Genomic DNA, 27880 nt, shown 5'->3' with positions numbered 1-27880 from the left:
CTGGGGTCACAAAGTGTTGGCCACCACTGACAATATGTTTGCTTTAGCTCTAGGGTAGTCTGGCTGCACCATGTTACGTAGGCTGTGACCACATCTTGCCTTGAATGAAGTTCTACTTAATTGAAAGAAAAGGAATACATATCCACCTGGTGCAAAGAGCAGTAGAAGACTGCAGGCCCCTGCTTTTGTAGTTTGTCAGCATAGCCTTTCACTCTGTTTTACAATGGCTGGGTAACTACCAGGGCTGTCAAGCAATTAAAAAAATTAATCACAATTACTCACTCAATTAAAATTTTTTATCACCATTAATTGTGCAATTAATCATGTTGTTAAACAATAATAGAATACCATTTATATAAATATTTTTGGATGTTTTCCACATTTTCAAATATATTTATTTCAATTACAATGCAGAATACAAAGTGTACAGTGCTTACTTTATTTTTTATTATACATATTTGCACTGTAACAATAATAGTATTTTTCAATTCACTTAATACAAGTACTGTACTGCAATCTCTCTATCGTGAAAGTTGAACTTACAAATGTAGAGTTATATACAAAAAATAACTGCATTCAAAAATAAAACAGTGTAAAACTTTAGCGCCTACAGGCCCACTCAGTCCTACTTCTTGTTCAGCCAAGCACTCAGGCAAACAAGTTTGTTTACATTTGCAGTAGATAATGCTGCCCGCTTCTTGTTTACAATGTCACTTGAAAGTGAGAACAGGCGTTCACATGGCACTGTTGTAGCCGGCATTACAAGATATTTATGTGCCAGATGTGCTAAAGATTCATAAGTCCCTTCATGTTTCAACCACCATTCTAGATGACATGCATCCATGCTGATGATAGGTTCTGCTCAATAACGATCCAAAGCAGTACAGAACAACACATGTTCATTTTCATCATCTGAGTCAGATGTCACCAGCAGAAGGTTGATTTTCTTTTTTGGTGGTTCAGGTTCTGTAGTTTCTGCATCAGAGTGTTGCTCTTTTAAGACTTCTGAAAGCATGCTCCACATCCCATCCCTCTCAGATTTTGGAAGGCACTTCAGATTCTTAAATCTTCGGTCAAGTGCTTTAGCTTTCTTTAGAAATCTCACATTGGTATCTTCTTTAATTTTTTTTAATCACGATTATTTTTTGTATGTTATCCGCATGAGTTAACTATGATTAATCGACTGCCATTTTCCTTTTGTGAACTAGCTGAGTGACAAATGCTACATGGGTAAGTTTACCCATTTCTCACTTGGGAAATATGGAGTTTAGTTTACTCACTTTTACCGCCTCTTTAATTTTTTTCTTTCTCCCAACTCTGTGTATTGAGATGAGGAGGAGAATTAAAATGTAAAATGGAACCTGCTTGGGCGCTTAGATGCTACACTGATTGCAGGCATGTGAGTATCTAAACAGCAAAGCTGGTGTCAAGGTATTTTTCCCACTTTGAACTTTAGCATCCTAAAAGTGGGGACTTGCATGTACCCTTCTAAGCTTAATTCCTAGCTTAGATCTGATAGCGCTGCCACCAGCCAAAATATAGTATTTGGCACACTTTCTGTTCCCCCAAAACCTTCCCTGGAGGACCCAAGACCCAAACCCCTTGGGTCTTAAAACAAGGAGAAATAAACCATCACCCCTCCTTTCCCCCTCCCGACTTTCCTCTCCCTGGGTACCCTGAGAGGCTACACTGATCCAAACTCCTTGGATCTTAAAATAGAGAGGAATTAACCTCCCCCGCTCCTTTCCCCCTACCAATCCCTGGTGAGTTCAGACCCAATCCCCTTGGGTCTTAGACAAGGGAAAAAAATCAATCAGGTTCTTAAAAAAAAAAAAGCTTTTAATTAAAGAAAGAAAAAGTAAAAATTATCTCTGTAAAATCAAGATGGAAAATGTTTACAGGGTATTCAGCTCATATAGACTAGAGGGACTTCCCCCCCCCCCAGCCTGAGATCCAAGTTACAGCAAACAGAGGTAAAAATACTTCCAGCAAAATAAACATTCACAAGTTAAGAAAATAAACATTAGACTAATCCGCCTTTTCTAGCTAGTACTTACTATTTTGAACATGAGAGACTGTTTCAGAAAGATTGGGGAGACCTGGGGTGCACGTCTGGTCCCTCTTAGCCCCAAGAGCGAACAAAGAACAAAACAAACAGCACGAACAAAGACTTCCCTCCTCCAAGATTTGAAAGTATCTTGTTCCCCCATTGGTCCTCTGGTCAGGTGTCAGCCAGGTTCACTGAGCTTCTTAACCCTTTACAGGTAAAAGAGACATTAACCCTTAACCATCTGTTTATGGTTTTTAAACTTAAACCACTGCACTCTTAAATGGATTTTTGCTATAATCAAAGCCTACAGTTTTTGTGGATTTGAGCCTGTTTTCTCCTTCTACAGCTGTCTTTATCATTGCTGGCCTCTTCTCTGCTTCATCTTACAGCTCCTCCTCTGATCAACCGAAGCAGGAAGTGCTAAGTCCTGCACTCCAAGGGGAGTGGAAAAAAACATCACTAATAGAGCTAATGTCACAGTAACTGCATTGATGCAATTCAGAACTTTAATTCCACTTCATTCTGCATGGCGTTGACTTATAAAAAGGTTTTATTTTATTGAAAAGCATCAAGAATATAAACTTAACAGCGATAGCCATTCTCTTCTCCCTCTGAAGCAAAATGTGACCCTTCTCAAAGAAAAAGAAGATGAGGGAAAGAACCTTTCTAGCAATGGGGCAATGCTGGCATTCTTGATTCTAAGTGTGTTGGGGAAAGGAGCCGTACTGACAGTAGTGGTGCTGGAATCTGGAATCTCTTCCAATCCACAGTCCAGCTTCATCTTCACCTGTTCTTCTTGCCAATGTGCCTCAGACCTGACATGGAGAGAAAAGAAAGTAGCTGGCTCTCTTGCCTATTCTGTCTTTGGCCTCTCTGCTGAGGATAGTTATGAATTGTTGCCAGTATTCTTCTGTGCTGCAAAACCATAGTTGCTTCCTGTTGTTTTTCATAGATTCTGTATAACACAGACTATAAGTATCAGAGGGTAGCCATGTTAGTCTGGATCTGTAAAAGCAGCAAAGAATCCTGTGGCACCTTATAGACTAACAGACGTTTTGGAGCATGAGCTTTCGTGGGTGAATACCCACTTCCTCAGATGCATGTAATGGAAATATTCACCCACGAAAGCTCATGCTCCAAAACGTCTGTTAGTCTATAAGGTGCCACAGGATTCTTTACAGACTATAAGAATCCTTTTCTTCAGTTTAACACCTTGTTCTTTTTTTCCCTTATTTTGCCAACTCTTGTTTTGCATTGGCCCACCCTCACCCCAGTTCGGACCCTTGCTGTAGCTCTGCAATACCATTTTCAATGTATAATGCCTAGGCTAGGGTTGAAAAGGGAAAACTACTAGAACTCCTATGAAGCAGAATGTAAAGCTCCATGCTAATAATATCAAGGGGAATCCTTGAGGGTGGGAAATAGGGTGGACTCTGTTTTTTCCCCGCAGCTCAACACTGTATGCCACTTCTAAGCCTGCCCTTGAGTAAGTCTACTTCTGCAGCAATAATGTTCATGATGAATTTCTCCTCAGTGCCACCTGGAAGGAGTGGCAGGTCTATTGAGAGAAGCAATTTGACTGTCAGTATGTTTCCTCTTTATTTGGAACTAGCACCACTTGTGGCCTTTCTGTGAATTTGTTGGATGGCTGTGCAGCTCCATTCAGTCATGCAGATGCAATTCTAGTAAAAAATGTGGCTTGGAAGCATGAGCAAACCTTTGTATGAGACTTTAAAGGGATTGGGCTGTCTGGTATGGGAGCTGTCTCTCCTTGCCATCACATTGCCAGTTTGTTTCCTCATGCTGCCAGTTCCCGTGTTTTCTTTAACTCTGTTGATAATGGCATTCCTTTGTTTCCTTGTTGAACAAACTCAAATCACCAGGAAGCTGGGAAGGGAAGCACCATGGGCAGTGGGGAAATGGGAAATGCTGTTTTTGGGAGACATTTTCAAAGGTGAACATGTCAGATAGGCACTTAACTGCCATTTGTGCCTCTGAAAATCTCTCCCTTCACCTTTTTCACTGTTGCCTGTAGTTCCACATGTTTTGATGGTAGCTTTTTATAGAATGTTCACTCAGATGAATGGAAGATCAGAGAATAATGGCACATCTTTTTTCATAGAAGCACCCAGCCAACTGATATAATTAAGAGAAGATTACATTTGAGTTAAGAGATCTCTCTGCTCCCATAAAAGGGAATGGTTTCAGTGGTGGAACTGATCAGCCCTTCAGCAAACTCTCTGTAGTTTGTCTTGAGAGTTCACTGGAATCCACCTTAGAGGGCTGGTCATCACAGAATTAAGTGGATTCTAATGTATCAGATAAGTCAGGTAAGCTAGGCGGTGAGGGGAAACAGTGTGTCATCTGGAAGATAACCCTTCTTAGATTAGCAATAAAAATAATTAGATGTGCAGTGACTAGAGCTGGTTGGAAATTTTCTGATGAAGCTTTGTTTCATTGGAAAATGCCAATACAATAGAGCCAAACACGTCACCAAATCTACCACCTATTTGACTATACTTTAGTCAAAACAGACAGCTTTCTCCATCTCCCTGTTAGCTCCAGAGGATGAAGATGCATTGCACAGGGGCACTCTGCCTTCCCCTCAAGCTTTGTGGAACAGGCAGTGCCTCTCTGGCTCTCCAAGCTGGAGGATTGGCAGGGAGAGAGAGCAGTTGGGCTCTCTGCCTCTTCAGCTGCAGGGCTGGAGAGATCTTGTTAGTTTCACGAGTGAAACTAACAAGAGCCTTCCCCCAGGGCAGTTGGGAAGCCAAAAAAATTTGTTTCTGTTCTCCCAAAATGGAATTTGTTTTGAAATCTCTTTCCACTAAAAGTTTTGTGTTTTTGACACTTCATCCTGCTTTGGAATTAAACTTTTTTTTCAAAAACATGAAAATTTTCATGGAAAGGGATTCTCTTTTTTTGGCCAGCTCTAGTAGTGATCTCAGTGACTCAGGATTGTAAAGATCACCATCTGGGCATCATAGAGGGAAACAGAGGGATAATTTTTGTTATGGAGATTTGCTAGGATTTGATGTATTTACAGCAATGAACTCAATTAACAGAACTTATAAATGTAAAATATTTTTATGCCATGTATGCTTACAGTTCCAGTTTTAAAAAGGAATAAGGATTTTGCCCAATTAACAGTCATGGTGGTAACTTGCCAGGAGCCTCTGGGTCTCCCATTATTTGCTTAAAATAGAAAAGGTTGCAGTGTCCTGATCTGTAATGAAGAGGAGGTCCTGGCATGTATCATTCTGTCTTTATTGGATTTATCTGCCTGCACTGCATGCTGGGACCTATAGTCTCCGTAAGTCACATCTTGACATTAAAGATTAAGACAGCCAAGAGGTAAAATGGCCCAGTAAATAGAGCACAGGTCTGGGAATCAGGAGGACTGAGTTCTCTTTCTAGATTTGCCATTGACTCCCGGCTTGACGTTGGGCAAACCACTTAACTGTTCTGTGGCTCAGTGTCCTAATTCTAAAATTTGACCTACTTGTGGAAAGAAGTCACCATGGGCTGCCGTCAGATTAGAGCTGTTTTTTGGATAAGTGGTTTCTGTATGTGTGTAAATATCTGCATTAGCAGAAACTAAAAACAACTCCTCAAGAGATCTCCTGGTTCTTTGTGATTGTTGTGTGTGTGTTTTAATACCAGAGGGCTTTTAGAAGTGCTCTGTCCTGTGTGTGATCTGGTCTCTCTGTCCATTTAAACCTCCTTTGCCCTTGGTGTCGGTGTTCCTGATAGTTGGCGATTGGATCAAAGCTTCACAGAGCGTCCCTTCCACCCCTTCAAATTCTCATTAAATGCCGTTTATCTCTTTGCCATTAAATAGCCTGTTTTTTCACTTTACAGTTTTAAATTATTGCTGTCTGGGTTTTCCATTTTTTCAAACAATTTTTCAGGGTGTGCGTGTGTACAAAATCAATGAGGAAGGACAGTGCACAGTTATTTACACAGCAGCTCCTGCAGCTCTAATATAATATTATCATTTAAATGCTTGCTGAGTATTCAGACATTCAAGGTCTGTAGGGCATGCTCTGCAGTGCTGGAGCCCTAGGGGAATGTTTTCTATAACTGTTTATTCCTAAATACTCTCAACGGAAATACAAATGCCACCAAACTGCCCAATATGGTTTCAAATATTGGAAAGGAGAGGAATAGAGGGCCTTGTATTGTTCCAGAGATGGCACTGAGCACTAAAAATGTGTCTGAAAAAGAGACCGAAAAACGATAGGGGCTGATTAAGAGAGAAACAGAGTGATAAAACCACGTAGAAAATTGATCTGCAAAGCTTGCAAGTTTATTTGTGAAATTCTCCTCCCGCTAAAGCTTAGAAACTAAATGAGAATGTACTGCCAGTGTTGTGGTTAACCCTTACCAGCCCTGGGCAGATTTTTTACTATATGTCCTTTCCTTGGAGGACCTTCACACTCATTTCTCCTTGGATGGATTTCCTTGGCAAAGTAAGGGGAGAGGCCACCTCAACAGTGCCATTTAGAGATCCATCCAAAATGAAACGTTAGGAGTTGGTATAAAAGAAAGCACAGCACCTGCAGATTTAAAGGCACTTTGTTGTAATGGGCCTGGATAATGCATGTTGGTCTTTCATGTTCATTGTGTGGGCAGAGATCAGAGTCTATGTGTTGGATTAATTTCATTTTCACCAGGTGGTAGGAATAGCGACAGGAATTTGGGGATTACAGATGTTCATTGAGTGAAAAAGGAAACAATCTTTCAAAAGCTTTCTTGGTATCAGGATCCATTTTTTCCCTCTTGATGATCTACCCTCCTTTCGAATAGTGTTCAGCCAAAAAGCTATCAACCACTACAATGGTGTGATCACATGCAATAAACACACCTAGCTGTTATGTAACAAGTTCCTGTGTTGTCATTTTTAATTTCAAGATTGCTGGAGATGTGTCTATAATGATACAGGCACCAATTCAGCAGAGCACTTAAGCACTTGCTTAAGTTCCATTACGTTCATTGAAAATTGAGTGTGCTTTGCAGTTGGGACCACAATCTCTGTGTACATCAAAGATACGGTTGCCAACTCTGACTGCAGCTTTCCCAGCATGACATAATGTCATTTTCTTAAAATATCCTATTAAAATCTCTCGGATTGCTTTCAATAGTCCCCGGGAGATCAATGCCAATTCCAGGAGATTCCAGGCCAATCCTGGAGGGTTGGCAACCCTAATCAAAGAGAACACCTGTGTGTATGCTTGCACATATGCATGCACATGCACACTCACGCAGAAGGAGCGGGATTCAGGTCAAATATTGAATTGATCCTAAATTCCTGAGGTGCATATGGAGTCTGTTTGCAGGGTTGTGTCTCCTGAGAGATGCGACATAAAGCTGTTCAGCCCCTGCCCACCGTCTTATTGCCTGGAAGACTTTCTCTCGCCTAAGAACTGTTCCTATAACAGATGTTTGTTTCACCAGATTCCATTGTTTTAATGCCGTGGTTCCCAAACTGGGGTTCGTGAACCCCTGGGGGTTCACTAAATGTTACAGGGGGTTCTTGGGAAAAAATTTCCTAATGGCGGATAGAGCTGTCCATAGGGCCCCCCCGGCAGCACAGGGCCAGCAGCCCGGAGCCCCTGGCCTTCCAAGAGCTAAGCTGATCAAAGCAAGTGTATCTATCACACTGAGGAGATTTACATTTCAAGACTCCTTATAAGAAATGGAAAGAGAGGTGGATATTTTTTGCTGTTTTTAAACTTAAATAGGCTGCTAGTGTTGTTTTTAAATTATTATGAAGAACAAGTTTAAGCTTTGTTGTGCATTGTTGCTCAAGACCTGAATGCTTGTGTAGAAGGAACTCTTTGAGTTGGCTTCTTAAATACCTTCCTGGTGTTTCACATCTGATACTCCTTGATGAAACATAGGAGTCAGAGGTGCCAGTACGGGGGTGGGGGGGGGCAACGAGGGTCATGTGCTGCCCCCACATTGGCACGCCCCTCCACGGGTCCCTCCCCTTTTTTTCCATGACCCCCGCAGGCTCCCCCAACTTTTCTGGCAGTGCCCCCCCAGGTCCTAGGGTGCGTGAGGGCTTTGCCCCTGCACATCTTTTTTTCTACTGGTGCCTCTGATAGTAGCCTTGTCTTATAACAGGCTTAATCAAAAGTGATATAAGCTACAGAAGTGAGATCTTGGAAGCGTTGCCATTTTCATAATGTAATAAAAATGCTGTCATGATAACTAATAATTAATAAATAGTGTGTAATCAGCATGTCATAAAAAAAAACAAAATTTATATTTCCAATATCACTGCTTTTATAATTTATGCTGAGGTAAGGGAGAAAATCCCTGGAAATATTCATTTTTAGGAGGGGGTTCATGAGACTTGACATGTTAGTGAAAGGGGTTCGCGAGTTGTTGAAGTTTTGGAACCACTATTTTAATGAAACTTCCTCTGGCCTGATACAATCAGAGTCCCTCTTCTACCCCTTCTTCAGCTCTGAGCCTATAAAGGGCTTCTCCAGCCTATTTTACTTTCCCTTCTGAGAATGCTAGAAAGACGTTCAGTCTTTTGCCATGTCCTTCTGGCCAGGGTCGGCTCCAAACATTTTGCTGCCCCAAGCACGGGGGGTCCACTGGTCCTGCGGGAGGTCCACCAAAGCCGTGGGACCAGCGGACCCTCCGCAGGCATGCTGCCTAATGGCGACCGGCAGAGCGCCCCCCGCGGCTTGCCGCCCCAGGCACGCGCTTGGAGCGCTGGTGCCTGGAGCCGCCCCTGCTTCTGGCTCACATAGATGAGCTCCACTGCAAACTGCACAGGGTTGACTTGGTGGAAGCATTTCCTAGCCCAGCTCTGTACTTGATTTTCGCCATCACCATATATAACGTTTGGCTTGTGGAGATTTTTTGATCTTGTTCCACTTTCGACTCTCCCTACTGTTCTCAGGCTTTCAGCTTGAATTTCCATTACCTGCAGTTTTGTTTATACCAAACCAAAGGCAAATTGCTGATGTTATTCACAACAGACTGTGCTGCCAGAGGTGTGCAGATTAAATCTAGGGTGTTAAATTCAGATCCCACCTACCATGCTTCTCTTCCTTCTCCCCCCATTTCATGATGACAGGGAACTGTTACCATAGCAATAACATTTTAAAGTTTTCCAGAAGTGCTACAGGAATCATTTTCTTTCTCCTCCCCCTCAACAATTCAGAAAAATGGAGCTTATTACAGATAAAATTATTTTCCTCCATGACTTGATAGGAGACTAGCAGGGGCACTCGACAATCCCAGGGAAAACTGTCTGCATTTCAGAACTGCTTCTCTGAAATAAGAAGCCCAGCTGGGCTGCCCACTGCTGCAATTTGCTTGACCTGAAATGGTTTGTGTGTCCTTCGCTGTAGACTTAGATGGTAGAGTTTGCACTGCCTACAAAAATGTAAATGAGAAAACAGAGCAGGAAAGTGATAAAAAGAAACAAAAATACAGAAAATGTATAAAACCCTTGAGATAACCTTAAACCTCGAAAAGAATAAGGGTAATAATACTTATAAGCTGCCTTTATTTTACCTCTCCCTGCAAGCCACGTGGGCTACTGCACCACAGCAGTTCAAACTGCAACACAGTAATATATAGGGAAACATAAAAATCCCAGTAAAGAGAGAGCACTCAACAGCCCTCTGAAAACTGAAAGTCTGCCAGAAAGAGAGGGAGAAGATGTTAACATAGGGTCAAGAGTGATTATACTAAAAAAAAAACCCTATCACAGGGCGAATATCAAGTGGTGGTGTGAAAGGGGGGATGTATGGGCTGGGATAGATGTGCTGAGGCAGCAAATCTCTATGACCCCTATAATATGGACACAATGGCCTGCCAATTTCAGATATGATGGTGGGGGATGCCTAAAAAGCAGGACACCTATTCATGCAAGATTCAAGGATCATCAGTCCCAGATCTAGCTCGAGCGTGCTCCATTACTGGTTTCAACAGCCACTAGGGCAGGAAATGATTTCTATTCCTAAACTGATGGTCAGACTAGTGCAAAGAAAGTATCTTCCCAACAACCTGGAACCATGCTAAGTTTTGAAGCTCCAAGGCGCCCTGAGCTGGAATATGCAGGTGTAATTCACAGGTATGAATTGGGCAAACCTTATTTTAAATCAGGATGGTTCCTGACAGTCTGTCCTATAGGTACCTGAGAACTAGAGTTGACTTTTTCCCATCCAGTCATCCAGTGGGCCAAGAACATGGACAACTTTACATCTGGATGTTTGCAGATAGAGTTGGGATAGTGGAACATAAACTTCCTTCCTTGTCTTTCCTCTCCCCACTCCAGGTTTCTGCCCACACATGACTCAAGGAGCCCTTCAGTGCCCACTGACACAGAATTCACTGCCATGTAACAGCAACTGCTATCAGGCCTAACAAACTCACTACACCTAATACATTGCTCTCATGATACTTATCTATAAAGAATGTCATGTAAGATTTCAAATGAACAGCTGTGAAACACTGGTCATTGATATCACTGCGGAATGTATGTATTAACACAGTATGAGGAATTATGGATACTTACTGATACTATACTTAACTTTGGTTACCAGACAAAGAGAGAAAAAGGTTTTCTTCCAGATAAGTGGGAGGATAGTTAACTCCCCGTCTCTATTGGAAGTTGAGCATAGTGCTGCCAGAAACAATGGACAGTTCATTTGCATTGGAGGTAAACAAGAGGAGCAAATGTACATGAGAATGTGAAATCAGCATGGGAAGATGCTGGAGTCTGAACCCCAGGGGTGCATCCTGACTCTGGTGACAAAAAATAATAAACTCTGGGGAATATAAGGAGAAGCAAAAAGCCACTTTGGTTATCTATCGCCGAGGGAACAAAGAGGTCAGTGTTCTTTGCAGCTATGATCCCCAACCATGTGGGTTGGTGACACTGAGAAGTGCCTTAGACAAAGATTGTAACCTCATGTGTTATGTTTTAGCCACTAGAAAGCGCGATTATACTTTTGTTTTATTTGTAACCGCTTTGTTTCTATTGTCTCTCTTCTTTATTAATTAACTTATTCTTGTTTTTTTTATAATTGGTGTACAGAAGAGAGGTGTGCACCCTCAGCTGAGCCAACAGGCTGGTGTGTATCTGGTCTCTTTGGAGACAGCAGACTTGATATTGCTGTGGGCATCCATTGACTGGGGTCAGATGCAGCTGGGAGACACTTCTGGAGAGTTTGGGAACGGAAGTACACCAAGGGTTAACCTGCAAGACAAAGTTAGGACTGGCAGAGTCCTAAGGAGTTTGTTTGGCTGGAGGTAGCAGGGAGCTGCCACACAGTGTAAGACCAAGAAATCCCTCTTTTGCTAAGGCAGAGAGGTAACAGGGTTACGTACAGACAGAGGTGGTGCTAGCCCATTGGGGGCCCTAAGCAGAAATATTTTTCGTTTCCCCCAACACACATAATAAAAATCAAATAGGGGGCCTCCTTGAGCGGCTTGGGGCCCTAAGCAATTGCTTAGACTGCTTATGCCTAGTGCCGGCTCTGCTTACAGTTCTGGATGCCCCAAGAAAGCATGGCACCAGATTACAAAGGGTGAGATGGCCTCTTCCCTTGGACTCAGAAGCTGATGTGCCCCGTCACAGTGGCCAGCAGTGAAGCTTATCATAAGGCCCTCTATGGTCTCCCTATTCTTAGTTTTCATCCCAGGTGTAAACAAACCTGTCAAACCTCTTATTAGGGAGGGGGATGACATTTTCCATTCTTTTCAGCCCAGACATTTTTCAATGTGTATAAATATCTGTGTTGTCATTCTTCAGTTATCAAAGTGTGTTTTCTCCCAACCATCAGTAGTTCAGGTGTTTGAATAATTCAGAAATCCTTTTTGACTTCAAACCTGGCATGTGCTAGCTGCAGCCCTCAGTGAGGAATATGCTTTTTGCGGGGTTGAAAGGATTAGATGAGAAATAAGTTACAACCAAATAGGGGGAACGCATGTTTCCCTATAGACTGAAGTGTGTTGCAGAGTGTGGTTATCCAGACATACAGATGTTATGGCTCCCAGAGCAACGATACCGTAACCTGGTTACACTGCACACAGGTTTTAAACTATCAATGACCTGCATGTACAATAAATCCAAATACTACATCGGCACAAGGAACTGAGTTGCAGTTGCTGTGGGAACTAGGAATTTGAATTTGCTAGTTTTTGCATATTAAATAGGGGAAAGGTTGGACTCCAGAGTGCTACCCATCCCACTGTTCTTTCATTCCTTTTACAGTTGGCTGAGGTCTTGCTTTTACTTAGAAACCCCATTTATTGCTCTGCCTTATACTTTTTTAATCATATTGACAATCTAACCTTCCAAAAAGTGTCATTGCATCTCTAAGGGAAGGTGTCATATCTACATAGATATAGGTATGGGGTTTTAGCTATACACCTCTAGCTATAATGAAGGGTCTGTCAGTGGATCTGGTCTGTTCGTATGTGTATTCTGAGGGTTAAAACGTATTGGTGCACTTTCATTCTGGACTAAAGTAAGGCAAGCAAAGTCTCAGCATGGGCATAATGAATGACTTTCGACTTAGTTTGGTGACAGATCAGTTCAGCTGTCTAAATTGCAGATGTGCAGAGAGAGAGGCATGGTTGTAATTTTCCATACTTTCCAGTTTCACATTTATAAATAAGAAATTGCCTCCATTTCAAAAATGAAGTGTCATTGCCTTTAGCGAATACAGAGTAGCTGACATCTCCATGAAAATTTTGAAATGTTCCTTTGAGAACAGAGACAGCATCTGTCTCAATCTGGTAGTGGTCAGAACATACAAGTGGGAGCCAAGAGTTCCTGAGTTGTGGTTACTGAGAGCTGAGACAAAAACTCAAAGACTTGACATTGAAGCGTCTGTCATTTTTACTGAGCATGTCTACTCAGCATGGATAATTACTAAGTTCTAACTGAACAGGCCAGTCCTGCTCCCACGAAAGTTAATAGGGGTTCTGCTGTTGATTTCATTAGGCACAGTACTGGGTCCTAAACTAGCAGAATCCTCCCCCAGCGTAAATAAGAGATACTTTGGAGGATGGTCTTTCTCTGGTTATCACAAAGACCTGGCTAGGAAATAGGAAGGTTTGTGAGAGAATATTACAAAACCTAATGCCTGCTGTGAGGTGGACTCCTATGGAATAAGATGTTTTTCCAAGTATTTCTAAAGCAATATCGTTGTAGTATCTATGCACTGTCACTTAATTTTTGCCTCAGTTTCCAATTCTGCAATATTGGGAAATATCTGCCTACCTCCCAGAGAGATTTAAAGATTAAGTTGTTAATCTTGGTAACTAATAGTTGTGTCCCCATAGCCAATTCAGCCTTTTGTGCCTACTCGCTTTTGCATGAAACCACCTAAGGCACCAGGTCCCCAGTCATTGCTTAGTCAATTCCCTTTTAAAGGCCCCCCTCCTTCTAGAGACTCTTATTTAAAAAATAAATAAAACTTGTGAGATGAAGAGGGAATAAAGTAGCTGCTCCCTCTGGCTCTCCCAACTCATCTCACCTTTCTGGATCTGTCTTCTAAGTGGTAAACTCTCCAGGGCAGGATCTTTCTTGATATTTGAGTCTTGTACAGCACTGTGTCCATTGTTGGCACCTTACTAATAATAACTATAAAGTGCTTTAAGAAGAGGCAGTGTTATTCTGAACTTTTCTCTCCATGTTTCTTGCTCTTGTTCTTCTGTTTCTCTCTTTCTCTCATTCTTTATTCCTAAAAATATTTGAAAATAATAAAGGGCCTGGGCAAAGTAATGCAGCAAATGTGGGTGAGACTATCTAAGCCGAATTGTGGTTTATTTTCCACAAAGTGTTAGTAGCTCTATGTTTGTTTGACCCTTTTAGCTTTGGATGTAGGATTTTCTTGGTGCATTTAAACATCCTTATTTTTGCCTAGTCTCTCATTTCACCTTTCTGTCTTGCAAAGTAGCATGGGCATTTGTTTACATATCATACCACAGGCTACTCAAGATGCTGAGGCCTTCGTAATATATAGAATTATAAACAACTTCCAGCTGGTTAAGTAGGTATACTGTGAATTAATTTTCATAGCCTGGGCCTGCGAGTTTAAGATCCGAGGCTGGGGATTACATCAGTTGATTTCATAGTAAGAAGTGATCAAGAAAACATGATCAGTGTTAGCTGGAGATTGAGAGCAGAAGCATGGAGGTGGAAGCTGTATGCAAGTATGTGTTTGTTAACTGCGAGCTTCCCTTGCACAGTCCCCTCTTTCAGGTAGAGGAAGGGAGAGCAGGGACCATCCAAGGGCCAGGCACTGAGGTGTCTTGCCTTACAGGATCAATGGAATCACAACATGGCAAAAAGTGTCAAGCAAGCAGAATTTCCAAGTTCAAGCATTTAACTGCACTTGAATTCTCTCCCTCAGGGGAGAAGAAAAAGCTTTAATTTACAAAGTGTCACAACCCATTACAGCACATCCCATCTCAACACACTGCTGCATGGGGCTGACATTTGTTTGCTTTAATTTCTCAAAATAGCTTTTATTTAGAGCAAATGTTCTTGGTTTAATTCAAACAGTTCTTTTTCTCTCCTACTCTGTACTTGCCAGTTCCCACAGGGACAGTCGCTTCTGCAGTGCTTTGCCCACTGTTGGTGAACTGTCAGCCCGTCAGAGGTTTTAAATTATTTTTCTTATTAGTAACAGAGAACTTCTTTGTTGCCTCCAAACCAAAACATTCACTAGATAGATTGGAATGGTGCTTATATTATCTGATTTTAATGCAAAGTAGAACAAGTGCCTTGCAATTCCACCAGCCTATCGGAAGTGTGATTTTTGTAGGGTTTTTTTTGGCAGGGGGAGGGAATTCAGAAACTCACTTCTATTCAATGGCATTTTCCTTACAGTCAGGGATGAATTAAGGCAATCTGGCACCCTAGCACAATGGCCCATGGAAGGCCCTGTTGGAGAGGTCTGTGGAAGGAGCCACTCCTACAAGAACAATCTGCTAGGCCCCCTCATTTACTCTATTCCATTCATCAGTGATGTAGATAATGGCATAGAGAGTACACTTTTAAAGTTTGCGGATCATATCAAGCTGAGAGGGATTCCAAGTGCTTTGGAGGGTAGGATTATAATTCAAAATGATCTGGACAAACTGGAGAAATGGTCTCAAGTAAATAGGATGAAATTCAATAAGGACAAATAGAAAGTACTCCACTTAGGAAGAAACAATCAGTTGCACACATACAAAATGGTAAATGACTGCCTAGGAAGGAGTAATGCAGAAAGGGATCTGGGTGGGTCATAGTGGACCACAAGTTAAATATGAGTAAATAGTTTAACACTGTTGCAAAAAAAAAAGTGAACATCATTCTGGGATGTATTAGCAGGAGTGTTGTAAGCAAGACACAAAAAACAATTCTTCCTCTTTACTCCATGCTGATTAGGCCTAAACTGGAGTATTGTATCCAGTTCTGGGTGCCACATTTCAGGAAAGATGTGGGCAAATTGGAGAAAGTCCAGAGCAGAGCAACAACGATAGTTAAAGGTCTAGAAAACATGTCATATGAGGGAGGATTGAAAAAAGCTGGGTTTGTTTAATCTGTAGAAGAGAAGAATAAGAGGGAGGAAGACATGCGTTTTCAAATACATAAAAGGTTAGAGAGAGGAGGGCGAAAAAAAAATTCTCCCTAACCTTCGAGGATAGGACAAGAAGCAATGGGCTTACATTTCAGAGAGCGGGTTCAGGGTGGACACTAGGAAAAACTTCCTAAATGTCAAGGTAGCTGAGCACTGGAATAAATTGCCCAGGGAGGTTGTGGAGTCTGTCATTGGAGATTCTTAAGAGCAATGTAACGGGGTTCATTCTGTGCGCCTCGGTATTCGGCCCCTGGGCCTCCCTCTTCAATGAGTCAGGGACACTTCAGTCTGGGGCAACACCCATGCTCTTTATTCTGAAAAGGTTTTGCACCACCAGTTCCCAACTAGATACAGACTTCACAACTACTTTGCCTACAACAAGCCTGGCCAGCAACAGACTAGGAGGTCCCCACCTCCTTCTGTGTCTAGCCTGTCTCGTCTCGTCTCGTCCCTTCCCGTCCCCTGTCCTGTCCTGTCCTCTTCCCTCCCCTCCCCTCCCCTTCCCCGTTTTCCCTGGCTTCCTCCCAGCCTTTATCGTTCTGGGCTAATAAGACTGGCAGGTGCAGCCAGTTACCAGGCAGGCCCAGGGCTATTCACCCAGCCCCAATCGATCCCCCTAGATGGGGGCTGAAGTGGCAGGAGCTGATTAAGGGCTTCTCAACCAGCACTCTGCCACAAGCAAGTTAGACAAACACCTGCCAGGGATGGTCTAGATAATACTTGTCCTGCCATGAGCACAGGGAACAGGAGTAGATGACCTCTTGAAGTCCCTTCCAGTCCTATCATTCTATGGTCATAGTTTGGACAGAGTGAGACCTCTCCCCTTCCCAGACCACAGCCTCATCCTGGAAGAGAGAGGACATAGCTGCCACACTACAGAGCAGAGACTCTGTGATGGAAGCCCTGCCGACTTCTCAGCAGGACCATGAGGGGTTGGCGCTGGCCAGGTACCCAACACAGTGATGTCAGTTGGCCCTATCCCGTGCATTTCAGAGTTAACACCACATAGAGATGAGTGGGACAGTTCACACCTCTCACAGCTGTAGGTTTGCCCTCTGACAACTCAGGTAGCCATCACTGCATCAGTTGCACTTGGGTTCACTTTCGAGCTTTTCTGTGCAGCATTTAATAGTCTATAATTATGTTAGGGCCTAAAGACTCCAATCAGGACTGGTACCTTATTGTGCTGGATGCTATACAAAAACAGAAAAGAGACCATTCCTGAAAAAAACCTACATTAGTCTGTAATTAGATGTGTGTTTAGCAAGAGAAACGGTCAGATGCTACTCTGCCCTTTTGTGGTTTTTGGCTGTAGTCTCATGAGCATTGTGTTTTTTGGCTGTAGTCTCGCAAGCATAGTAAGTGCTGCATGTCAATGACTCATACAGATAATAGAGAACAGAGGGGAAACCTGGCTACACCATTGCCTTCAGTTTATGGAATTAAATTACTTCAGGAGGGGGAGCGATCCAATTTACAGATTTTCTTACTAGGTGTCAGTGAAGTCGTGTGCAGTCATGGCTCTGCTTCCTGAATGAGCAAACTCCATGCTTGTTTATAACAGCAGCGCTCCAAGCCTGTGCGGCAAGCCAGGTGAACTCATTTCAGGGGTTCTAGAATGGCCGTGGATTCAATACTCTTCATGTCGGATTGCGCCCTGGAGCCATACTGGTTGTTTCTCTGTGTAAGATACGACCGTATACGTAGGCCTGGAAGAATTAGCTTTTGTTGGTAAATGTCGATAAACATTGATTTCACCATACTCTGGCAAACTGATGAAAAATTTTTTTATCAATGATGATTGACACACAGGCAAAGTAGGAAAATGCTGCTAGAGAGCTTAGTACAGTTTGATTTAAGGATAATTACTTCATATATTTTGACATATTATGTTGACAATTTGTGTTTTAACGGTTATAAAGCTTGAACTTTTGAATCTCAACATCTACTGCCATTAAATAATGATTGCCTGCCCCCTCAATTTCCAGCAACTGTGAACATTTGAATTGATAAAAATAAAAAAATGCTTAAAATCCATAATTTTGTGCAACTGTGAAAATTTTAAGTAGATAAAATAGAAAAATATGCTTCAAAATAAAGGTTGATAATGCCTGTCAAAATTATGTGAAATTGAACTCTGCCAAGCCTACATATATGATATCAGATTAATGGTACTCTAGTTTACACATGTTTACTTCATTTTGGCCGGGTGCATATCCAGTGCTGTTTAAGAGGTAGTTAATTAATTGATGAGGATATTTTGGAGGCAGACAGTTCTAGTTTTGTTAAACAACTGTAATGTTTTTATTACTGGGAAGGTACTTGGAAACAGATCATTAGGGAAGACTATGTAGTACAATCTGCCTGTTTTTCTACAAGTTTGTATAAGGAATTCCAAGCGAACAGGTGAGGGAATAATGATTCCTGCCAGGGCACCAGGTAAATTGTTTTGGTTGGAAGAAGAGAAAGAAGTAAGATTGCCAGATGTCTGTTTTTTTACTGGAACGCCCAGTTGAAAAGGGACCCTGGTGGCTTCACTAAAAGTCCAGTCGGTGTCGCAGTGGGGCTAAGGGTCCTTGCCAGCCCTGGCTCTGCGCAGCTCCCGGAAGCAGACGGCATATGCCTGCGTTCCCTAAGCTCAGGCGCAGCCAGGGAGGCTCTTTATGCTGATCCCAGCCTGAGTGCCAGCTCCCATTGGCCAGGAATCACGGCCAATGGGAGCTGCAGGAGCAGTGCCTGTGGGCATGGGCAGCACGCAGAGCCCCCTGGCCGCCCCTGCGCTTAGGGGCCACAGAGCCATAGCAGCTGTTTCCAGGAGCTGACTGAGTTAAGCTCTGCCCGGATCCCACAATCTGAACCCCTCATCTCCGGCCCCACCCCTGAGCCTGCACCCCTAGCTGGAACCCAAACCCCCTCCAACACACAAACCCCCTGCCCCAGCCCTGAGCCCCCTCCTACACCCAAACTCTATCCCAGAGCCCACACCCACACCCCAACTCTCTGCCCCAGTCCTGAGCCCTCTCCCACATCCAAACTCCCTTCTGGAGCCCGCATCCAGTTCCGCACACCGGAGCCCCCTCTGGCATCCCAAATCCTTCATCCCAGGCCCCACCGCATAGCCCTCACTCCACCTGCACCGCAACCCCCTTCCCCAGCCCTGAGCCCCATCCCACACCTCAAACCCCTCATTTCTGGCCTCACCCAGAGCCCACACCCCCTTCCACACCCAAACCTAGTCCCAGCCCAGAGCCCCTGCCTGCACTCTGAACCCCTTATTTCTGGCCCCACCCCAGAGCCCTCATCCCCTCTCACACTCCACCCCCCCGCCCCTTCCCTGATCCCTCTGCCACACTCCAAACCCCTTGGCCCACTACCAGCCCCCTCCTGCACCCCAAACCCCTCATCCTCAGCACCACCCCAGAGCATGCACCTCCAGCCAGAGCCCTCATCCCACTGCACTCCAACCCCCTGTTCCAGTCCCGAGCCCCCTCCCATACCCCAAACCTCTCATCTCTGTAGCCTGATTTGGGGTGGGTTAGTATGATTGGTATAATGTAGCCACTTAATTTAATTTTATTTGACTAATTAATTTTAATTAATTAGTAATATTAATAATTATTGGATAATTAATTAGTATGGGTTTGGCTCGCCAATATATTTGATCAGAAGATAAAGCTCGTCCTGAATCAGGCTTCACAGAGTTTATAAAAGGAACTTCGGGGTATATGAGAGGAGCTTACACTGAGACAGGTATAGTCACAAAGACCTTTTTATTAAAATCAATGAAACAATAAGTAAATGTTAAAACAGTTCAAGATTACAAAGTTACAAAATATCACAGTTCTTTAAGAGATATATTTATGATGATACACTGTTATAAGCTCACTCTGTGTAGTGCAGCAGCACTTTGGGTGTTTTTCACACCTCTGATAGAGGAAGCTATTGTATGCGTTTTGGTTTTAGCCCTACATATACTAGATGCTTTAGAGGGTAAGAATGAAGCAGAAGGGAAATTAGATTCCTTTTTACTTACAGTTTTGAAAAGAAATAACACTACAGCCTATTAATAATTAATAGCCTTCGTAGATGGGTAGCATCGATATGTAGATGGGGGTGGAGGCGATGAAGTGTAGACAGGAACAGATAGTTGGGTGTATCGCCTATCTAATGGTGATTTGTTTCACCTTTTATAGAGCATTATTCGGAAGTCCTTCATCCTATGCCCAGATTTCATCTTTCCCCCACGGAAATGTTAGGGTACACCTGCCTCATAGGCTAACGTGTGTGCATATGAATGACAGTTATGTATGCATTTGTGGTGTACTTGTTAGATTTATGGGCAAAAATCCCTTTTTCCACCCTTTATTGTTATTGGTTGAGTTAAAAGGTCTCCAGACATCTGCGTAGGTATTTTGTCTTATTATTACTTTTTTGAGTAAGGGTCCCAAAGGTTGCCTTAGCGTCATACAGGATGTCTGACCTGTAGGTGTCTTGCATTTCAGCTATTGCAAATCTATAAATCTATAAGCCTATTACATACTTAAATTTATCAAAAAGATATTTTATATATACCAACAGATTAATCCTCAGGGCTACATCTCCACCCACACCCTGAGCCAGAGCTCTCAACCCCTCCCACACTCCAACCGTCTGTCCCAGCCCAGTGAAAAAGAGCGAGTGAGTGAGGGTCAGGGAGAGCGAGCAATGGAGGGAGAGGGTGGAGTGAGCATGGGGTGGGGCCTCAGTGAAAGAGTGAGTCTGGGAGTGGGAAAAGGGTGTTCGGTTTCCTGCAATCAGAAAATTGGCAGCCCTAGAAAGGAGAGTGCTGGAGGGTTCAGAACAGTGTTTGGTTGATCATCAGCCATTGGAGATGTACGCCTGGATGTTTATTTGGTTGGTTACCAGTTTTCCTTGTCACCTGTCTCCATCAGGGCCCTGTTCTTCTCTGTCTCTCTCTTATGGAGAGGAGAGGACAGCCCAGTCAGAAAGCATAAGAGGAAGAAAGGAGTGAGGGAGTATTGAATAAGCACCTATAATGTCTGAAACTGTTTGATCCCTCCTGCATCACATGGGCCTCTGGCAATCTGCTGCTCCTCTGCTTGGATCCTTTCTGACCTCCTGCTGTGTGAGACAAATGAAGTAATTTCACAAGACCAGCAATCTTCTGAGGGTTAACTGTAAAGCACAGGGGACTCTCCCTGAAGAGCTTGCATCTCTGGAGCCCTTTAGATGCCTTTTGCTTTGGGAATCACAGCTTAATCAACCCTTGTTCAAATACCCTTGTTCAAATACTTGTTCAAATACCCTTTCTGCCTCCAACACATAATATGCTTGAGTGCTTACCCTGCACCCTCAGAGACAGCACTTGGCTGGTGGAGAGCAGGGGCTCCAGACTTGGTAGAAGAATGGTTGGCCTTGTGTCTTGTATTCTATATTCAGTCCTTTACCTTGTTTGGTTTTAGTAGCTGAATGAGTAAGGGAGCGTGTATCTGAAAAGGAGAGGGAAGGGCAGGCTAGGACTGGACAGCTGGAGTGAGCAAGTAAGCTGGTCTGTCGATTTGGGAGTCTCAGTGCAATCAATGGCAATGTTAGTGTAACTTAATGACAGGGGTTGCCTTTTGCTTTTCTTTCCTTTCTCTCCAGTCTATTTTTTCTTTCCACAGTGCAATGTAGCCTGCATCCATTTAGTCATAGCTGTAGCCATGCCTTTCACTGCCTGTGGGGTCTCAGCACATGCCACAAGGACCTCCAGTTCAATACTCAAACAAAGAGTGAGTGTGCAGGGAGTTTCTGGATCTTGATGACTTTGACTCGGGGGTTATTCTAGTGATGAGCGGAAAGCAAACTGGAACTGTTGGCACCTCAGTACTATTAAAACTGCTGCAAATGTTCACCATGAGTCGGGGCGTGGTTGCACCAAACATTTTCCTCCCAGGGGCTATCACTATTATGGTGCACTGCTTTGAAGAAAGGGTTATTAAAGGATCATACAAATAAAGGGATAAAAGCCCTGTAAAGGTGAGTTGTGTTTTTCTCCTCTTAGTCTGAGCCCCTTTGAAAAGACACTCTTCCTCTGCTCTGCCAGGATATTGCCTGTGGAGCTGGTCCTGTCTGACCAAGTATCATCCCCTTTCTGTCAGAGCATCAACTCAGTGCCTAATTCCCTTCCCACTCCAAACACCTTCTTCCAGAATTGAAGGCAGGTGCATAATGCCCTGCTCAAGGATAGTTAATCCGGGTTCCCCTGTGCTTTCTGCTCTGCTCGTCACCCATTTCTTGGAGCAGTTGCTTATAAGTTAACATCCAGGTAGAACAGGGCTACATTAAGTTGAGTGAGTGATGGCTTTTGCTATTTCAGGCATGCACCAGGCATGGAAGGTTCATATAAACAAGACAGAATCACAATTCTCATTTAACACAAAGAAGACTTGTATATACGCATCATAAACAATTAAGATCTTGTTGGTAACACCAAAGTTTCTTAAATCCAGGCTTCCGAACCAGAGGGTTGTGGGGCAAAGATCAAGCAGGTTTGGCATTGTATCTAAATGAATTAAAATATGAAACCTTATTGCGCTACTCCGAGGCTGGTTTGAGAGGCATTTAGTCTCAGGTAATATGAGATGGTCGTGGATGATGTGTATCGGGTTCCTAGTGTAATTTAAGGTGCTGGCTTTGACCTTTAAAGCATTAAATGGGCTGAATCTTAGTAACCTCATTCCTGCGTGGTATAGCAGCATTTGGGATCAACAGATGCACTTAAGATAACAATCGGCTGGTTTAATCAGGAACGATTAGATACAGAGCAATTCTAACATGAAGCCCTCAGCTCTGGAATTCCTTTTGTACGTTGGCTTGCCAGAGCCCAGATTTGTTACGCGTCAGGATACACGCAAGATGGGTTTGTGATAGGTTCCTCCCAGGGTGCCACCTGGAACTGGGGTACCACTGAGCCCCCGACCCACCAGCCTGGGCTCCCTCTCACATTGTACTGTTGTGACAAGCTGCAGAGCCCTCCAGCCTGCACTTTCACCAGCATTCATACAGCTAGGGACACACCCAGCTGCAGTTACATGCAGGCTCTCTGTCCAGCCTCTGCAATGAACCAACAATAAAAAGACTACAGCTAAGGCAACTCCAAGTGCCCCAGGCACACACACACCCCCTCTGGAGTATAAACCCAAAATTAAACCATCTTTTGCTGCACAGGGACCTGTACAGCGTAAACTCATAAAGTTTGCCCTCTCCCTCAATATGGAGATGAATATGCAATAGCCTTTGCCCCGAGTTATGATTCCCACACACTTCACTCCAACTCACTCATTTAGATAAAGCAAAAACAAGTTTATTAACAACAAAAGATAGATTTTAAGTGATTATGAGTGATAGCAAAGAGATCAAAGCAGATTACCTAGCAAATAAACAAAAACGCAAACTAAGCTTAATATACTAAATGGATTAGATATGAATAGCAGATTCTCACCCTAAAAGATGATACAAGTGGCTGCAGATTTTTAAGGGACAAGCTTCACTTGTGTTACAGCTTGGAATCCCCAGGTGTTTCATTCACAGGCTAGAAATCCCGTTAGCTTGGGTCCAGCACTTCCCCCAGTTCAACCTTTGTTCCACAGGCATTTCCAGGAGTCGTCTTGCGTGGGGATTGAAGAACAACAGATGATGTCACTCCCTGTCTTATAGAGCTTTTGCATATGGCAGGAACCCTTTGTTTCCAAGCTTGGTTCCCAGACCAGTCTGTGGAAAAATACTGGCATCTCAAGTCCAGCATCATGTAGTCTGATCACATGTCCTTGTAGAGTCATGGCAGCCATTACTTGAAGGCTGTCTGTAGCGTTCTCGGAAAGGCTCCCGAGGTGGGAGATAAGCTTCTCCTAAGGTCCATTGTTCTTTCCTAATGACCCAATGCCCTGAATAGGCCCTTTCCCACCCACTATCTAGACTGAAAGTATCTTGTCCAGTGAGCATTATCCAGATGTAATTACATTTGAAGTACAGATACAGAGTCAATATTCATAACTTCAGATACAAAAATGATACATGCATACACATAGATATTCAGCAAATCATAACTGTTCCAATGACACCTCACATGACTTACCTTGTATAAAATACATTATAAGTATGTCATAATCATATATGGGGTGCACTGTCACAGGGTTCTCCTGGGGTTCTGGTGAAGGGGAGGGATGCGCACTGGGTGAGGTGAAGTCTCTCTCTTGGAAGAAGAGCCTTGTGGGGTTTCAGAGGGATGTGTGCCTGCTGGGGTATTGGGGCCTATTTGTAAATTGTGTTTTTATGATGTCTGTGTATGAGATGGACAAATTTATAAAAAGTTCTAAGGAGATTACTCCACTTAATTACAGAGGGGAGTGTTTATTGGATACAGCTGGGGAGCCCTACCTCCAAATTGTTCAGATAACTAAGAGAAAGCACCCCCCCAGGGATCTCAATTAATAAATAGCCTAAAAATTGCCTAAAGAAAAGAAAAAAACATGGATGAAAGAATGGAGGTGATGGCACAAGGTGAGGACAGAATGTATGTTACCAAGGGAGGGGGGAGCCTGCCCTTCCCATCCTAATGTTAGAGAATGCGTTACTATATGTGACAGACCCAGGCCAGTGTGGTACAGGAGTCTGGTAGAGGGCAAATATACTGGTCACTGGATGAGTAGTTTTCTGTTCCCTGAGTGACCAGAGCAGGGGCTGCACTAGAGTAATCAGGAACCTGTTAGAACCAATTAAGGCAGACAAGCTGATTAGAACACCTGCAGCCAATCAAGGCAGGCTAATCAGGGCACCTGGGTTTAAGAAGGAGCTCACTCCAGTCAGGCAAGGAGAAGCCAGAGGACAGGAAGTGTGTGTGAGAGCAGCTGGGAGCTAGAGGCACAAGTTGCTGAGAGTAAGAGTGTGTGCTGCTGGAGGACCACGGAGTACAAGCGTTATCAGACACCAGGAGGAAGATCCTGTGGTGAGGATAAAGAAGGGGTCTGGAGGAAGCCATGGGGAAGTAGCCCGGGGAGGTGTAGCTGTCATGCAGCTGTTACAGGAGGTACTATAGACAGCTGCAATCCACAGGGCCCTGGGCTGGAACCTGGAGTAGAGGGCTGGCCTGGGTTCCCCCCAAACTTCCAACTCCTGATCAGACACAGCAGGAATTGACCCACACTGTGGGGAAGATCACTGAGGTCAGCAAATCTGCCAATAAGCGCAGGACCCACCAAGGTAGAGGAGGAACTTTGTCACATATAGTTGAGGACATTCTTCTGTGGTTGCAAAATAATGAAAAGGCCTAAATAGTACTGGCAATATGGAGCATCACCCCAAACCCAGATGCCAGTTCACACTTCCAAGGAGCATCCTCAAATCAGGAACTAGAAGGCTGGTACAAGTGAAAGGAAAACAAGCTTGTTAGTGTTTAAAGAAAAAAGTGTTAATTTTATCAAATGCAAATTACTGAGATCCAAACAAGCACATGTCATTAACAGCTTCTAGAGGAGGGAAGCTAAAGTTATCTGGGGAGAAGGGACCCTTGCCTCATAAAATGGTTTCGTGTACCCCAGCATTTTGGTTTAAATCCCCCTCTGAGTGAAGCTCCACCTGAGTTAGCAACAGTGCGAGTGTAGAGAGTACTGCTGTTCCCAACACCCAACTAGACATGCTGTGTGTAGATTTTAAGATCATATTTTCAAAATTGTAGCTTTGAGTGCCTCAGATTTTGGATGCTCCACATTAGATGCATGGACCACTATTCAGAGAGCTATCCACAGGTGGCTGTGACTTCAGAGGTTCTGAGCGCACACAGCTTCAACTGAAGATCAGGCCCTCAGTATCAAACACTGGCACTTGTACTTAAAAATCAATTCTGACTCAGTTTCCCTATCTATAAAATGGAGATATTTCCCTAATACCTATGGGTATTGTATGTTACTTAATTATTAAAATGCTTAGAAGATGTAAAGTGTGTTTTTATTATCGAATGACAATATTTATTACACAATAATGGCAAGGAATCCTACCTAGCTCCAGCTTCAATTCCACATCTAACTCTGTAACAATTCCATGGGAAATGTCTGGACCCTGCAGCTCTGCACAGCTGGTCCCAGAAGAAATCTTTAAAAGTAAAGAGGAAGACACAGGTGTGGAGGTTGTTGAAAAGAGGCTTGAAAGTCAACATGTGACCAGGAAAAGGGGGAAATCTCTGACACATGGAGATCCCCCGCTCCCCACCCTCAAAGTGACAAGTGGTCCCACCTCAGGCTTGCTGCTGCAAACCCATCCCACGTCCCTTCCGGTAACTAGATCCCCAGCTGCCAAAACCTTTCCTTCACCAGGGTTTTTAACAAATAAATTGAAGTGAGATGAGCTCTCTTAGCTGTTCCAGTATTTACAGGATAAATAGTTTCCATTTCACAGCCATCAATACCTCGGCACTTTAAGTCCATTAAACTCCTGGCTTTTATACACTTCTGTAGTGGACTGGCTGATTTAAGGTTAAGAAAAACTCTGTTTTAAAGGCTACATTAGCGGCCATAAATTTTGACATGTGACCACGCTATTTGGCATAGGATTTGAAATGACTGAAAAATGTTGAGATCTTCATGAACATGGCCAGGGGATGATGATGGGTATCCCTCTTGGGCTTGGCATGGGGGTATCCTTCTTACTTCAGATTGAGAATCAGCAGGAGAGTCAGGATTGAGCAATGTTAGCTTTGCCATGATTACTCAAGGCAATTACATCTGAAACCTAGAGAACCAGGGTTAGCAGGAACTTCTAAAAGGCCATGTACTGAACGGTAGTGTCACTTTAAACCTGTGTGTTTGCCGATATTGATACAAGCCAGCAAGAGGAGTTCCCATCATATCAGTGAAAGGTGTCCCTGAAAGATACCTTACTTAATGTGTGCTCACTGCTTTTCCTTCCAGTAAGAGGCAAATCTATTCCAGTCAGCTTAACTTCTGTACCTGGAAAGATAATGAAGCAAATAATTAAGCAATCAATTTGGAAACATCTAGAAGATAATAAGGTGATAATTAACAGTCAGCATGGATTTGTCAAGAACAACTCTTGTCAAACAAACCAGATAGCTCTCTTTGACAGGGTAAAAAGCTGGGTTTGTTTAATCTGTAGAAGAGAAGAATAAGAGGGAGGGGACATAAGTTTTCAAATACATAAAAGGTTACAAGGAGGAGGGCAAAAAAAAATTCTCCTTAACCTCTGAGGATAGGACAAGAAACAATGGGCTTAAATTTTAGCAAGGGAGGTTTAGGTTGGACATTAGGAAAAACTGGAATAAATTGCCTAGGGAGGTTGTGGAATCCCCATCATTGGAGATTTTTAAGAGCAGGTTAGACAAACACCTGTCAGGGATGGTCTAGATAATACTTAGTCCCACCACGAGTGTAGGGGACTGGAGTAGATGACTTCTCGAGGTCCCTTCCAGTCCTATGATTCTCTGAGTCTATTTCTGTTCTTGTATCATGCCCCTCATAGAATCCCTCGATCCTTTATAGTAATTTCATCTAGACCACATTTCCCTAGTTTGCTTATATGAATGTCATGTGGCACTGTGTCAAAGTTCTTACTAAAATCAAGATACATCACACCTACTGCTGCCCCCTCCCATTCATCCACTAGGCCAGTAACCCTGTTAAAAAGGTTGGTTTGGCATAATTGGTTCTCAACGAATCCATGCAGTCTATTTCTTATAATCCTGTTATCCTCCAAGTGCTTACAAATTGATTCATTTGTTCCAGGTATCAAAATTAGGCTGACTCGTCTATGATTACTTGAGTCCTTTTTAGTTCCCCTTTTTAAAGATAAGTACTGTGTTTGCCCTTCTCCAGTCTTCTGGGACTTTACCCTTCCTCCATGAATTCTCAAAGACATTTGCTAGAAGTTTTGAAATTGCTTCAGGTAGTTCCTTAAGTACCCCAGAATGAATTTCATCAGGCCCTGCCAACTTGAATACATCTAACTTATCTAATAGCCTTTAACCTGTTCTTTCCCTATTTTGGCTTGTGTTCTTTCCTCCTTGTTGTTATATTAATTCTGCTGAATATGTGGTCATCATTAACTTTTTTTAGTGAAACAGAAACAAAACAGGCAGTAAGCACCTCAGCCTTCTTGAGAGCATCAGATATTAGCTCTCCTTCCACAGTAGGTAGAGGACCTACATTTTCTTTCATTTTTCTCTTGC

At 43.2% G+C, this 27880-nt stretch overlaps 1 protein-coding gene and 1 long non-coding RNA gene across 8 annotated transcripts in view; both read left to right on the top strand.

Moving 5' to 3' along the window:
* LOC115650270 (transmembrane protein 263-like) overlaps positions 1–27880 on the top strand; it is a 351659-nt gene that overhangs the window by 213234 nt on the left and 110545 nt on the right. The window lies entirely within an intron of this gene.
* LOC115650272 lies at positions 762–23817 on the top strand. Its single transcript, XR_004000046.1, has 3 exons — positions 762–774; positions 13333–13337; positions 23741–23817. It is a non-coding gene; the product is annotated as an uncharacterized LOC115650272 (long non-coding RNA).

This window comes from Gopherus evgoodei, chromosome 4 (assembly GCF_007399415.2).
Source record: "Gopherus evgoodei ecotype Sinaloan lineage chromosome 4, rGopEvg1_v1.p, whole genome shotgun sequence".
NCBI lineage: Eukaryota > Metazoa > Chordata > Testudines > Testudinidae > Gopherus > Gopherus evgoodei.
The sequence above is the reverse complement of the archived record's forward strand: the minus strand, read 5'-3'. Positions and strand labels throughout refer to the sequence as shown.